This window comes from Meleagris gallopavo, chromosome 12 (assembly GCF_000146605.3).
Source record: "Meleagris gallopavo isolate NT-WF06-2002-E0010 breed Aviagen turkey brand Nicholas breeding stock chromosome 12, Turkey_5.1, whole genome shotgun sequence".
In the NCBI taxonomy this organism is placed as follows: domain Eukaryota; kingdom Metazoa; phylum Chordata; class Aves; order Galliformes; family Phasianidae; genus Meleagris; species Meleagris gallopavo.
In genome coordinates this window covers 11,712,192-11,726,389 of record NC_015022.2, presented here as the reverse complement: position 1 = coordinate 11,726,389, position 14,198 = coordinate 11,712,192, and the positions used below count along the sequence as shown (strand labels likewise).

The 14,198-nt window shown below is 39.3% G+C and overlaps 1 protein-coding gene across 4 annotated transcripts in view; it reads left to right on the top strand.

Annotated features, from left to right (window-relative positions):
• Positions 1-11,104: 11,104 nt before the first annotated feature.
• Positions 11,105-14,198, top strand: part of ARNT2 (aryl hydrocarbon receptor nuclear translocator 2) — a 77,997-nt gene continuing 74,903 nt past the window's right edge. For 2 of the 4 annotated variants that reach the window (XM_010717467.3, XM_019619491.2), the window contains exon 1: positions 11,105-11,240. The gene's annotated coding sequence lies outside the window, so the exon portion shown is untranslated. Of the gene's footprint in view, positions 11,241-12,607; positions 12,731-14,198 lie in introns of those variants that run through there. The other 2 variants (XM_010717466.3, XM_019619492.2) reach the window with 2 other exon arrangements.

Here is a 14,198-nt window from a genome sequence, read left to right as displayed (position 1 = left end):
TAAAAAATAATAATTCATCATCTACTATTGCAAAATCAAAACCAAAAAGCAAATTCATCTTGGTAGGCAGGTATCTAAATTAATATTTGAGTATGGAGGGTGTGCTTTTGGTCAACAAAATAAAAAGCATTGCCCTGTGTAGTTAGCACATTCTTGGAAGATCTTCAAGCATCAATCTGATGTTCTTATACCTGTCTGTTTGATTTTTCTTGCTTTTCAAGTCTGCTGTTCTTAATTGGTGGAATAAACTCTATGGACCAGATCTGCACTTTGTGGCTACTCCTAAAAGAGTCACAAAATATTGGATATCAGCAAACGTTGGCCTGGCAGATGGATAAGTTACAAGCTTTGAAACTTGAAAGCCAAACATAGAACGCCATTTTTTTCAGAAGAGTTATTTGAAACTTTGAGTGTTCACCATTTCAAATGGGTTTGTGCAGAAAAATGGCAAAATGAATAAAGCATCTTTTGTATGTCCTGGTATCACAGTTTACGTGAATTAATGGCCATAGTCCTGCAATGGGTGATGGGTTGGAATCCTCAGCTGTAATTTCCCTTTTTGTATCCAAAGCATATGGGGGATGCTCTACGTTTTGAGCAATGTTTCTAGTTTCTCTGTTTCTTCTTGTCAGCTGTTCTTTCCATTCGCCGGCCTTTCTCCCACGTTCCTATCGTCTGCTTTCCATTGTGTCCCACTTTACATTGGCTCCTCGAAGGGTGTTGTTAAGATGTAAATGCATCCTGCAATCGTATTGCTGCTTCCCTCTAGTCTATCAACAGCTTATGAGTTCAGCCTTTACAATCTATAGGTAGCATCTGAGCTCCTTAAGTAAAAGCTGTTCTTCTTCTGTTATAAGTAGCAGTTGCACTGCCTTTCACATACCAGAGCAGGAATTTTAAGGTATAATCAATTGGCTCAAATTAGGACCATCTATTGGTTTACTTCTTCTCTGCATGTCCGTATGTTGCTGTTTTGTTCAGGGGCAGCTCCTAACGTTAATTTAAAATGTTTGCATTTGGGCCGCTGCTGTTTTTCTCATCTAAATGTCAGCTGCATTTGACAAATAGAATAACAAAATAATCATTTTTTTCTCTAATCAACGAAAAATGGTGTTGAATTGCTTAATTACTGGCTTTGCCTGCATACAGATGGGAAAGCTTTTCAGGTAAGTTGCTCGTACAAAATGCCTGAAATGGGTAGTAATTAACAACTGGCTCTTCATTGGTATGTTAATTATGCTGCCATTTGTCCTGGTGCCTGTCCTTGTTTAAATGCTCGGTTACACTGAACTGAAGCGTTCTCTTCCTGGCAAACACAGAATGTATCAGAACAGTTTGACTCTGAGATATATGCAAATATTTTATGGGAAGCAGCGTGCCAGTAAATCACTGAGGTGCGAAGAACAAAAACACTGCGGATTTGTATTCCTCAGAGGTAAAAGCAAAATCTGTTTCTATGGAATGTGTGGGCCTGATTTTGAAAAATGTTCTCCATTACGTTTCCAGTAATAATCCAGAACTCAATTTTATGCAAGTGGGTGGCTGGAGGGACTTGTTACTGTTGGCTGTGCCCTTCAGGGAAGGTAGGTGGGCAACTGAGCACTGGGAGATGCTCGCTCAATGCCTGCGTTTGTGAAACTGGGTTGCCTGTAAGGAAAGGGGTAGAGAATCAAGCTGAGCTGGAAATGAAATTTTGAAACTTGAGGTAGAACAGGTTATTTTGAATGCAAGGAGAGTTAAAGTAACTTCTTGTGTATGGATCATGGCAATAGTTTCAAATCTTATTTAATTCACTTCTGAGAACACAGCTTGTCTTCTGTTACCTGGGTGGTGCTTTGCGCAGGGCAGCCCAAACCTCCAGGTGTTACTGCAGTGGGTAAAACCAGGCTGCATCTAGTGTGTATCTTTAGGTTATTCGGTGCTATCCTGAAGAAGGGCTGAGCAATGATTCAGAATGAAACCAGGATTTCAATTTGCTAAGCCTCTGTTGGTCTTCCCAGTGCTTTGTGAAGTCAGCAACCCCAGAAATTAGGTGCTGATTTTGCAACAGTAGCTGTAAGAAGAGCATTACAGTTCTTGTAGCCACAGCCACTGAGGAGCTTAAGCACACAGGAGCTGTGCAGGCCGGCCCTGTGACTGCGTTCAGCAAAACTCAGGTCTCTCTGCCTGCTCCTGTGAGTCGTGTTCTTGTCGTTTTGTATGGGGACACCAGTGGTTTCTTCTCATTTAATTTTTTTGCCCTCTATGCATTCTGTTCCCCTGTATATGCTCTGCGTTTTCTGTAATGAGTGGTGATTCGACTAAAAGAAAACAGGGCTGTGTAATCAGAACTTCCCTTTATTGTGATGGGATTTTCAGCAGCCTTTGCAATATGATGGCCAATCTTTGGAAGTATGTAAAGGTTTTTGTAGTCCTGGGGTAAATATTCTTTTGCTAATTTGTCTTGTTGATGTTTTCATATAAAAAAAGGATGACGTTTAATTTGCAGTCAGCTTTGTGGGAATAGCAATTGCTGCATTGAACGTTTGAAGTGTGCATTTTCATTGTTGGATTTAAAGTAAATGAGCCATCACTGAAAAAAATACAGGAGCATTTTCAAGCTCTTTTATGAAGACTGGAATATGTGGGCACAGTCAAAAGGTGGACTGCAGTCCAAATAATTATTCTTCAGCTGTGTTCTTCAGCCTGTATTGACTGTGAGGCACAGTTTGGATGGAAGAGGTCTGGCTGTGTCCACCTCCACTGCACCAATGCCCGTCTAGGGCTGGGTTTGGCTACCTCTGACAGTAACCATTAGCAGTTGAGGTGCTGAGGGCAGGTTACCCTGAGTCATCATGGTGGTGATTTTCTGCATAGAAAGCAGTGGGCTGAAGCATTAAGAAGGTCTTATATGAATATAATAGTCTCCAAAAGTCTCCTGTTAAAGAATAAAACTGCAAGAGGGGATTTTCTTCCTTTGTTGTAGCTGATGGCATTGTGAGTTATGCAGTTTTATAGGAGTCTTTTGTTGCTCTTGTAAGTTAATCAAGCTTGAGAGCTGGTTCTTGAATGAGAGCAGTTTTTGCTTTTATTTTTTCTAAATGAGATTGAGTGGTTTTGTACTTGCTGTGAAGCTGTGCTCTCTGAGATGTAGTGGTAGATTAAATATATTTTGTTCGCCTTTCATTCAACAAACAAGCAAGCATCAGAAATTTCCAAGGTGTTTGCTGACTCAAGACTTAATTCTAATTCTTTTTTTTTCTTTTAATGCTATCTTCCTTCAGCCACTTGAGCCTTCGGTTCTGAACTGGAAATGGAATGGAGGCTTAGGATTTTAACATCGTAGCGAAAGGTGCCAATCTGAATTTCTTTTACAAAGTTCCTACGGCCTTGAGGTAGACATTCAAGCTGTCATATACTCTAAACATACAAACTAGCTTTCTCTAAAGCTTTCCCTGTTGTTGACTTGTATTTCTCACTTCGATTTCCATGCATGTTTTTTAAAAGGAGGCCATGTAAATACTCAAGTAATTTTTGAGGTTAGGCAGCTGTAAAAGAAAACCTTAATTCTGTGGTAATTCTAATCCAATTAGATTAGAAAGTAGATAGATGGTTTTACTGTTGGCATTTTGGTTGGATAGAATCAGTTGGAGATCTGTGGGTGGAAAGAACATTTACATGAAGTTCATGCTGAATTATGTTTTGCTTGAGGAAAACTATTCATTGCTCTCAGAGCTGGCAAGTGCCTTTTTTTTTTTTTAATTCCTTCTCCAAAGTGTTATCTGATGACTGTGATGAAAAGGTTGATATGTCATTAAGGAATTGGTTCTGCCTCATCTACTGATAAAGTGCAAAACCTCTCCTGCCTTTGGCATAATAGAATAAGGTGCATGCAGAATACCAGTCCTTGCCTTACCCTGGGAGGGTCGTGCCTGTGGGAAGTGTTTTGGGATGTGCAGAGTGATGGCTCTGTCTTGGGATGGGATGCTTGGAGGTCAATAGCATCTCAGTGTTCAGCTCTGCATCTCCGCCTGATGGGATTGGTTTTTCAGGATGGTCTTCAGGACCAAATGTTCTTTCATCCTTGTTCAATTTAAGATGTCTGTGGTAATTATGAATAAGAATTTCAGAGGCCAATAAATTCTCTCTGTACAGGGAAATTCTTGGCTGTTACAAGCTGCCTGCATTTTTCAGTTTTATTGCTGGCTGGCTGCCTCCTGTCTGAGAGCTGACCGAGAGAACGCAGACATGTCTACAAGCTCTAGGCAGGGGTCAGATCTATTCCAGCTTTCCTGCTCAGCCTCTGACAAGTCCTATGACATCCCTGTGCCTGCCTAGCCATCTGATTTTTTCCTGTTCTCCTGGGTACCATTTGCCTGTCCTGCGTATAGGACTGTGCGTTCTGGGGTGCTTTCTTCATTGCATTACAAGGTCATTATAAAATAACGTATTTGTGTAAGAGGATGGAGTGCCCATCCTGCATCAAGTAGGGAATGTTCTTTTTCTCTCCCTGTAGTTATTAACAGACTTTTACTGCAACCACGTTTATGTTGGTCAAGCAAAGAATTTTTCTCCTTTTGGGATGAAAGGAGATAAAAAGCAGTGTGTGCGCATGTGTGTGCGTGTGTGTGTGTGTATGGATGGAAGAAGTCTGACTGTGCCCACCTCTGCTGCACCAGTGCCCAGTGTAGGGCTGGGTTTGGCCAGCAAACCTCTAATGGTTTGGTAACCATTAGCAGCTGAAGTGCTGAGGGCAGGTTACCCTCTGAGTCATCATGGTGGTGATTTCCTGCATAGAAAGCAGGAAATGGCAGGTATATTATTTATTCTAAGCACATAAATAATTATCAATTTGTGTTAGAAATGGCAGGTATTGTTTATTCTAAGCATATAAATAATTATCAATTTGTGTTTTTAGTATGCAGTGGGTATAGTGTTGGGATAGTTTTTGTTTAGTGTCTTAGAAAAGTATAGCATGAGCGTTGACGTACAAGCATAGGCATGACATTGCTAAACTAGCAGTGATCCACCTGGCTGTACAATCTTAATATAGGCTTTACAGTTTATTTCTTGCTCTCTTAACTGATGATCAGTTAGTCTGCCTTTGAAAACATATTGGTTTGTTCTCAGCCAGATACAATTTCATTTAAGATTGAGAGCAAAATATTGATTGGCTCGTGAGCACAAAAATATAAAACCATGTGAAAAATAGTTTCACTGTGAAAATTATGCGTCGTTTTTCAAGTGTTTGGTGTTTGCTTGGGAGCTGAATTTAAAAAATAGAAAATGCATGATAGGAAGGATACGTGGTTAGTAGGTTAACTTATAATAGTCTTTAAATCAAGTTAATAAGCTTTCTCTGGAAGTAAATATGCTTTCAGAAATCAAATCATGATTCTTCCTGATGTTGCGATGTAATGATAAGCTATATGTGGGGGTTTTTTGTTGTTTTTTGTTTTTGGTAGAAGCATTGGGTTGCTAGCAGTTGTTTGCTTTCTTCTGCAGAGCTCCTGTTGCAGCTGGAACGTGACTGCCAAGCTTGGCATTCAGAGTAATTGTATATGTCCTTTGTACTTGTCTGTGCTGCTCTTCAGTCAGCAAATATGGAAGTTAAAATTTAGTTTGATCAATATTTGTAGACAAATACTCAGCTTGTTTTTTGACAAACATCCAGTTTGTTTGTAGTGAGATTTTTTTCAGTGTCATTCTTCAGTTCCGTGTTTGATGTATCCACAGAACTGTCTGTATGCTTTTGGGAACAAGTGGCTTGTAATGGATGTCAAATCATGTTTGATATAAATAAGAGGACATGGGGGGGGAGTTTTACTATTATGTATTTTCATTTGTGTAGTAGTTTACTGGTTGAACATCCAGTTAATTTTTGTATTTTGTAATGGTGAAAAAGCAGTAAGGGCATGGACTTCAGAGCCAGTTGCTTCCCGAAGCAGAGCTTATCTGGAAACATAATTAATTGTCTCTCTTATTTTAAAATTGGTAATTCTGACTAAAGGAAAGTATAAGATTCAGTATTATGAAAACTGTTCAGGAAATAGCTCTGTGAAGAAGTTAAGCAGATACAAGTGTTCAAATTCATGACAAATTCTTGGGTATATAGTAAAAGTAAAGAGACACCAAGGAATCTTCTGCAGCCAAACATAGCAGTGTTTTGTACTGATTGTATGCCTATCAAGATTTCCCTTACGCCATATTGTTGGAGTGTTGTGTTTGGAGCAAATGTGTGGGAATGAAAAAGTCCACAATGTGAAGCAAAAATTGCAAACGCAGCTTCAGTTGAGTTTTCTGAAGCCTGTAGGCTTCTATTGTTTTTGGCTTTTTTTGTTGTTGCTGTTTGCAGACATGAAAGATATAATGCTTAAAGTTGCCTAAAAGGCAGAATGTTCTAATCAGTGTAATTAACGATCCTGGGGCAGTGAAGAACAGGAAAATCATTAAGACCCTTATTTGTAATTTACTTTTTTTTACTGTCAAATACATTTATCTTTTATGGAACTAATCTTCAAAGACAAGAGTAGCTACTGCAGGTTGGTATGTCAGAAAATGGAAGTTTGAGAAGATGTTCTGAAGGCTGTCCTCTGCTGTCTTCTTCCATTTCAAGATGGAAAAAGATAGGAGGTGTCAGTCAGAAAATCTCATTTTCATTGAATCATAGAATGGTTTGGGTTGGAAGGGATCTTTAATATTTTACCTATTTGGAGGTTCAGTAAGGAGTAAAATAAATTTTAATATTTAGTATGCTGGGCTCAGGCTGTGTTTTTATAATGGAATTGTGCGATTTTTTTTTTTTTTCTTCCTCTACTTCTAGAAGGCAAACATTGCCTTAGAAATTGCGAGGAAGAGGAGAAATGGGAAACCACACTATTTTTAGAACATTTTTTGTGATGCACTGTAATGTTCCTTTTAGGGTATTTCACACAAATGTTCTTCTTGCTAATAAACTGGGATGTGGAAATACCTGGAAGACCAGTTAATTATCGTAACGTCAAATGAGCATCGTTTGCTTGTTGATCAAGCAGAACTGAAGTCATTAGTGCTATCAATAAAATATTGTTTAATGAAAACAAGAGAATTTTGATTACCCAACAGTGCCCAAGGACACTGTAAATATACTGATAATTAAGTGCTTGCTAACAGGAGTTGTTGTTCTGAATAAAATGTAGAATTAACATACTCTTTTGAGTCACACATCAGAAAAATCTTTGTAGTAAATAATAAAGGCATTTGAAGGACATGAGTAACTAATTTAGAGAGAATAATTTAAATCAGAGCAGTCTACATTTTAGTCTTTTTAGTTGGACTGCGTTGTTCCTAGGCTTTCCACGCTTGCCAGACTGGTTGTTTGTGTAGGCTGGGCTGCATCCCAAAGGCCTCAATGCCCAAAGGTCATTGAGCCCAGCTTGGTCCATGCCTTGTGGACCACAAGCTGTCCTACTACTGCAGCAGAAGCAGTCACTTAAATCTTTCATGGTGGGATTGTCAAACAGTTCCTCAGAAATACTTTGTTCACATCCACAATGGTCTTCCTTCTCAGTACTCCATGACTTGGCCAAGAGAGCTGATGACCAGAAATGACATCTCTGGGTGCTCGTGCTGTGCTCTGTTGTCGCGGGCTGGTCGGGCACAAGGTACCACTCCTGTCTTGCTCTGGTTCTTCAGAGTCATTCAGAGTTGTAAATTTAGGATGAATATTGTGAATACTTGCACCTGTGAGCTTAGACCATGCTTATCATGTTTTTATATAATGAAAACACATTGTAAGAATATTTATGTTATAGAGGATTGCACGTTAATTCATTCATGAGGAACATCTCTGCTCGATATTGAAGGCGTATCTTGTCAAAGTTCTTTCAGCTTGAATCAGAAGTTGTAGGCATAAATACTGCCTTGCATGCTCGTGAAATTGGATGGCTGACTTTTAGATGATTTAATAGATGATATGGACAGGAATCAAGTAAAGTTGACCCTGAAGTCATGTAAAATGCTTTTCCTTTAAATTCTGTTTCCTTGCCTATACCATTATAATTATTTGAGTATTAATTTCAAAACAGTTTCTTCAAATCAAAGTTGAGCTTCTACATGAATTAAATTGATTTGAGTTCAAAATCTAAACCAACTTTTGCTGGAAGAAAAATGGCTAGATAGACAGTAAGAAGCCAGTCTTTCTCTTAGGTGAGAAATAGTTTTTAAGTAATCTGAAGCTGATTGAATAAAAATGAAATATCAGAGGATAACATGTAACTGCTCAATAGTTTCTCTTTGCACACATTGTTATTATTATTTATTTTTCCTGAAACAATTACATAGGAATTTAGTAAAGTACATTATCTCATAAACTGTTCGATGAGATAATTTTCCAAAGGACAATGAACCAAGATGAAGAAACTGGGGAAGGAAAAATAGCAATGACAAAGCAAATACAAAGCAAGTAATTAGTCATCAAGAGTAAAGACATACTATGGCAAGTAGTTTATTTGATTATTTGTGAAATAAACCAATAGTGGGAATTGGCCAATTTCTTACCTTTGTAGAAGAAGCAAGCTTAAACATTGTGTATCCTGTGAAAACTGGCCGTCCTGTCCCTGGCAAAATGTTCATCAGGCTCAGCATGCCTTTTCCAGCATTGGCCAACGAAGGTGCTTGAAAGAGAATAAACTTAGGGCAAGCATCTACGGGGCTCCCCTGGGTACATTCCCACCCTCCAGCCATGTGTGACTCACAGGCTTCTTGAGCCAGCCCTGATGTTTGTATTTAATAGCACTCAGCGGGTTTCTTTTCCACAGTTTTGGGCAGGATCTAAATCCATATAGCCTCCTGACTTTCACAGCTTCCTGTTGCAGGGAGCTTGGAGCATCCTGACTAGTCAGGAAGGCTTGGTGAAAGTAACCTTGTTTGAGGAGTGTAGTTGTGAGGACATCCAGCAAGGGAGATCACCTGGAAGAGTGCAGGAAATAGGGATGGTTGTATGGGGAGACAAGACAGCAATGTGAAGGCAAATGAAGCAGAATTTAGTCAAAATTAGAGTTGTGTTAGTACTAATGGTGAGATGATGTGAGTTGTTTGGTGGTGATGGGTTTGTTTGTTTGTTTTGCTTGCACTGGAACAAATTGAGACCAACTCTGTTGGCTCTTTGCTTTCCTTCTGAGCAACAAAATGTCAGGATCTTACCAAGCCCTTTTAACTGACCAGTGGGATCTTCTGGGGCAGCACCATGTGCAGGTGGTTGCTAATTCAGTGTGGTTGTGCCCAGCTTCAGCATAGCTTCAGCTTCTCTTGCACTTCCACTTTACCTCCTGGTGTTTCATACAGCAAATATTTTCTTTTAAAAAGGAGAAAAAATGCCCTGTATGTGGATTTCTAACCAAGAGCCAGCCAAAACAAGCTACATGAAACACACTTGTTAAACGATGAATTAATGGAGTGAGCGTGATCTATCTCAGAGAAAACTGAAGGAAGGTCATAGCATTTAATTATTTTTCATCTTTTTTGTTTGCCCAGGCTGGGCGTATGCTTCTTCAGTTACTGTGAGTTTACTAATGGGTTAGCTTTGGCTGCTCTGCTACACAAAATGAGCCATGGGTTGTATTTGCTAGGTTTGACACGGTAAGTAAAAATCACAGAAAATAACTTTGAATGTTACCTTCTGTTTCTTGCATACAACTTATAACTATGCAGTTATTTTTGGCAAATACCAAATGTCAGAGGAGGAGGGAGGATCACCGTTCGTTTTAAATTGAAATAATGTATTGTGTGGGAAGCCTAACTTTTTTGTAATGCAGAATCATTTAATTAGTACATTTGCCATGTGTCACTAATATCAACTGAAATAATATCAATAAAACTGGGGCAGATTAAGGCAGAATAAAGTGATGAATTGTTTTATCAGTGCATTATTGTTTATGTAGTGGCCTAAGACCAGCGAGGTCAGATTCAAACAGCACAAACAATACTACTGCTGTTGACTGCAGTTGTACTGTGACCCTTCAAGTAAGCTAAGCTTCTGTCTCTTTTGTTTTAATAAATGTGGAATTCCATCAGCCCCTTTTAATTTGTTGGGGGGTGGGTGGGGAGGTATGAAAGTTTAGCAGGATTTGTCAGCAAAGTTGGATTTGCTAGCATATTAGATGGAGCACGGGGAGTAGTTCATCTAAGACAGACATTGGATAGGTCAAGAAGAGATAACAAGGAATTATGAGTGAGACGTGGAGAAACAGCTAGGGAAAAATACATGGGAATATGTGAGAAGGTGAATTGGTGTCCTGGCAGTTTGCCAGGAAGGTGGGAAGAATGAAGAAGGTAACCATCCTCTCTTCCCCAAACTAGATGGGAGCAATTCCCCTGTAGTAGATCAAAATGTTACTGGTCAGGGTCTACTTTTAATTTTTTTGTTTGCATCTTGCCTCCTTTTGCACATCCTCATGGTGCTGGACTGCAAAGCATGCAGAAGAGGTGCTTTGTACTGAGAGGCCAGGACTTCCCCAGTGGGTCCTGTGGGCACAGCAATGAGTTGCAGAAGCACCGCAAACAATTTCAGCCCTCTGGCTTCACCTGCTGTTCTCCCAGTCTACTGATAGGACATATTAGATGTCTGATAGATTTGCTGCATTGCCCTGATAGCTGTTAGTGCCTTTTCCGGGGTCATGGCAAAGACGGCGGTCTTTGACCATTAGCTAGGGCATCTCTTGTTTCTGGTTTCTGATTATGTCTGCTAATTCGCTGGTCCCCTCAAATGACTGGCTTAACTGCATCGTTTTTCCCCTTAGTATTCACCTGTGATGCAGAAGGATGAGAAATCTCATTAAAATTCTTAAGAAAGGAGCATTTCTTTGATAACAACTCACTGTGCCCTAATTTTTCTTCAAGATTATGAGGGGGGCCTCCCCCCCTCAGAATACAGAGTATCTTGCTAGAGGGAAAATTGTAAAATTAAGCAAGATTTATCCATTAATCCTAAAAGCTCTCCCTATCTAAGTAACTGGTTCCAGAACCTAAATGGTTAAAGTAGAAAATGTTAGTAATTTTGCTGCAAATAAATTGATCAGTATGCAAGGCGGTTGTCACTGGCTGAATCATGGTCCACAGTTAAGGTAAACAGATCTGTGATGACATTTTCTGAGCAGAATACCAATGCTGCTACATTTCTTCCCAGAGGTTTCTGACACTTCTTATATGCGGATAAAATCCCTCTCCAGGAAGGTGTTGCTCACAGGGAAGAAATAGCATCTTTGAAAGAGCCTTCTCTAAAGGTGGGATTTATTGTATTTCCTGATTTATTTGCTGTGAGAATTGTGTTAAAGAGCATAGAAGGGGATGTTTTTGCTTTCCTGCTTATTCTCTCAGTGCAGCAGATCTTTCTGATCTGGAATCTATTTAAAGACTCTGGCAATGAAATGCAATAAAACAGTATTTAGCAGAGTTATCAAAAAGAATGTAAATACTGTAGTTTTTATGGTCTCTGAAAGAGATCTCTCATTTTATAATCTCTGTGGTTAACATGCAAATGCAATGACTAAATATATAGTTAGGTTTTAGCATAGGTGTTTCTGTGAAATTTTCTTGGCTATGTGATGGCTTCGTATGTTCGTTGCCATATTCAAAAGAGATACGATTTGGTTTATTCTTAAATGTCTCTGTGCTAGGCAGAAATCCCTCTCTTTGACTGACTGCAATCAGAACCTCTTTGCTGACATGCATCGAACTCCTGAATGACTTCAGAGTATGAAAAATACAGTATCTGAAGAAGGTTCTGAAATCTGTTTTCTCAGAACATATAAAATGTCTGTGGATGTTGCTAGTAAGGGGAGAGGGTATGTGCGTAATTCTGCAGTTAGCCTTAGATCTACATTTCCTTTGAGGTAATTGGTGCCTCAGTCATTCTATGGATAAGCAGGTGGAAATCTGTTACATTTGTGTTTATATAAGTAGAATCTTATCGGTTTAATCATATACTTTAATCCTGTTTATTACACTAAATACTGGGAGATAGAAGAGCCCTGTGAGGAGCAGAGCATGCCCAGTGATATCTGACCTGTCAGAGCAGCCTGGAGCTGGTCCTTAAAGTTAATGTCGGAGATCCCAAGTCCCTAAGTGGGTCACAGCTCCTCTCGGCCAGGGGCTTGAGGTTTGGGTTTAATTTCTTAAGTTAAGTAAATGAGCCTTGATTTAATAATCTCAAATTTAAGAGGAAGGTCCGGATGGATCCAGCTGTTATCCCCTCCAGTGGTGCTCGTGGTTGGGATTTGCATGTGCTTGCAAGGTGTCCCCACACAGCACCGAGCCGCTTTGTGCCTTTTGCTGTGCGAGGTGTATGCTGATCCCTACAGCTATATCTCTACGACAGTTTGAGATGAGCTTGGAGTTTCCTGAGGCTGAATCCCAACATTTTATCTGCTTATTTTTAATGTATGCTTTCCTTTTATTTTTTTTTCTCCCCCACAAAAAAAAAATCCATAAATAATTTTGGAGTGACATATGTGCAGCACTGGAGGAAAGTGTAATATCAAGGCTTGACGTTTTCAGCAGTAAATTTAATTCTGAAAGAAAGAGAAGAACTAATGCTGCTTTTACAGTGCACACTGATGCTGTCTCTGGGTTAGCATGGCTCCTCAGGGCTCCGTGGGGTAGATGTGAGGAGCAGGGCAGAGCCAGGTCCTGTGCCGGGCAGGACAGCGATGAGGTGAGGCCTTGTAGGTTGTCTGCTCTGCAACTGGAAGAATATCCACTGAAGTGTGTTCTGGTGAGTTCTATTTTAATAGCGTTTCTGTGTTCTTTGGCAGAGCTGTAGGTCACTTTCTAACTTAGACACAAAATACTGTGTATATTTTTCAGAAGAAAAGCAATGTTCATTCAACTCTAAGAAACTTCTTTTAGATGATTTTTCTGAGTACTGCCGTGATAGTTATTGATGATTTTTCTTGAACATTCAGTGTTTCATTGTTTTACTTTCTGAACACATACCTTTACACTCTTGTTTTAATTTTGGGTACAGTAGGCACTGTTTGTGTTATTTCTGTTAGCAGGAGGAAAGTCCACTTGAGAAGATCCAGTCTCAGAAAGAGAACAGTTTGTTTCCTAACATTCATTGCTGAAGCACTTCTGTGGGCATCAGCATTAACATCTGCGTGGACGTGGGTCTGGAACATAATCCTTTGATTTATTTATTTATCTGATTATTGTTTATCCAACGTAGCACCTGGTTCTGCAGTGCTGGCTCAGGCATCCGCCTGAGGAATCAGGCACCTGTGGAAAGAGGTTTACTCAGTGTAATCTGGATGCATGTACGTACATTGGATGGTGCTTCATTTCTGTTTTATTGCTCAATAAAGTTACCTTCAACAATCATCTCTTACTTCTAGACTTTTAAGAGGAGATGAATCCTCCCCTTCTTTTGGTTTGTTGTCAGTTTTGTTTTATGCTTGAGGAAAATGAAGGTACAAGAATTTCTCATCCCAATTACAAATACAAGATTACTTTCACTCTTAAAATGCCACTCAGTTGATTTGAATTTTTTTTATGATTACTGCTTAAAAAGAAAAATCTTGATGACTTATGCCAAAATGCGTTTCTGAGTGATAGGGACACTTTGCAGGTAGATTTATGGTGTTTTTACCATCTGTTTTAATGAATGAGTCAGCAGAGTGTTTCAAAATGACCTCCGGTTATATTCTGAAATGTGAGTTTGAATGCTACAAGTGAATTATCGGCGTTAGAATGCTACGAGTACTTTTTTTTTCTCCGGAAAATAGTTTGATCGGTTGTTTAGATGCTCATGCTTTCATTTATATGGAAATATGTTAATATACATTAATGCAGTGTTTCCATGTACTGGAGCTTTAGAGACAGCAGGGCTCTGTGGTATGGTAATCTAGGCAGAGGTTTCTTTGTCCTTGCACACTTTTTTGAAAAACATTGGATAGGTATTTTGCTGTTGCTTTTTATTTGAAAAGGAGTTAATAAAAGTAAATTCATGAAATCGTTGAACAGATAAAATGCTATTATTTGAAATGCGTAATGCTGCATAATGAATTTATATAAAGTGTGGCAGAGATGAAGTGCTCTCCAAACATAATGAAGGAAACATGGATTCCATAATTGAAGTTCTGTTGTACTTATCTGCTGGGAAGAATGGCAGGATTTTTGAGCAGATTTGCTTTCCATTAGCAGATATATTTATCTGTAGCTCTGGATTTCCAGCCAACTTTAAA